Source organism: Amia ocellicauda, unplaced genomic scaffold (assembly GCF_036373705.1).
Source record: "Amia ocellicauda isolate fAmiCal2 unplaced genomic scaffold, fAmiCal2.hap1 HAP1_SCAFFOLD_69, whole genome shotgun sequence".
Classification (NCBI taxonomy): domain Eukaryota; kingdom Metazoa; phylum Chordata; class Actinopteri; order Amiiformes; family Amiidae; genus Amia; species Amia ocellicauda.
The window spans coordinates 352,501-353,792 of record NW_027102997.1 but is presented as its reverse complement, the minus strand read 5'-3'; the positions used below and the strand labels follow the sequence as shown (position 1 = coordinate 353,792).

At 43.0% G+C, this 1,292-nt stretch overlaps 1 long non-coding RNA gene across 1 annotated transcript in view; it reads left to right on the top strand.

Annotated features, from left to right (window-relative positions):
- The first annotated feature begins 564 nt into the window (after positions 1–564).
- LOC136741760 (uncharacterized) overlaps positions 565–1,292 on the top strand; it is a 3,517-nt gene continuing 2,789 nt past the window's right edge. The window contains exon 1 of the long non-coding RNA XR_010814404.1: positions 565–878. This is a non-coding gene — a long non-coding RNA (uncharacterized LOC136741760). The remainder of the gene's footprint in view (positions 879–1,292) is intronic.

Below are 1,292 nucleotides of genomic sequence, written 5' to 3'. Positions count from 1 at the left end.
AAATGCATGGTTAGGGAGAGACTATTATCAATGGAGGTAGTTTTGTCTTTGTTTTGGAAGTTGAAGAGATTTTTGGAACTTGTTGCTGAGGGGATGGCAGTTCCATCTTTGTTTACCTGCATGGAAATTGTGTGCGTGGGTGCATGTCATTTCTTTATGTGGCCCAGCAGTCCCAGGGACACACACCACACTTGTTCTGGGTGGGGCAGGTATATTTTGGTAATTATTTAATCTCAAAGGTTAATTTGTATATTAATCACTTAAATGTAGTCTATAGTAACATGTATTTGGTATCTGTTTAAGTTTCATTGTTATTGTTAATATTGGTATATATGATAATGCTAGTGAACAGCTATAAAGCTCTCAGAAGATGGGGATCGGTGATGAGAGTTGGAGGTAGTTACAGACCTCTTGTACTACGACTAGTGTTGGCTTGTTGCAGGGTGTTCCCCCCATTCTGATATATATTGAGTTTGGTGGGGTGTATTTTTGTGTTTTGTTTGTTGTTTTTGGTTTTCAATAATTGTTTTGTTCTTTTTGCAATAACATCTTGCATCAGTGCCTCACTGCCTGATATGTGCCACATAGCACTTCTCTACACACACTCCCGAATCTGGAGCGGTGGAGACGGGCGCCGCAAGGTGTCCAGTGAGGTGACCAATCCAGGAGAAGCTGGCGGGAGCCCTGGGGAGAGTTCTCTTTTCTTTGTGAAGGGCAGGGCGCCCTAGAATGGGTTCGCACCGAGAGAGGGGCCTGCGCCTTGGAAAGCGTCACAGTTCCGGCGGCGTCCAGTGAGCTCTCGCTGGCCCTTGAAAATCCGGGGGAGAGGGTGTAAATCTCGCGCCGGGCCGTACCCATATCCGCAGCAGGTCTCCAAGGTGAACAGTGAGGAACCCTGAATAATGTTTTACATAAACTGTATAATGTTTTATATTAATAATAATATCAAGACTGAGCAAATTAGATTTATCGAGCTATCGATAGGCAATTGTTCAGGGCATATCTTCTAGACATTCTCCTCTCCACTTTGACTTCTGTTTATTATGATAAGAGGAACACCCAAACAGATAAATAGCCCACAGTTACCAGTTTGCTTAGTGTTTGTTTGTGGGTTCCTGTTCTTATCTCAAGGCTGAAGATGTTACATTATAGTGATTGATTACCTCATTGTCCAGTGCAGAACCTGTCTCAGAAATAACTGGAAAAGTCGTTGATAATGTAAATTGAACTTCAATCAAGCCGGCTTGGAAACACCACGTCAGGAATTCCTTCAGTGAGAACTTAATGTTTAC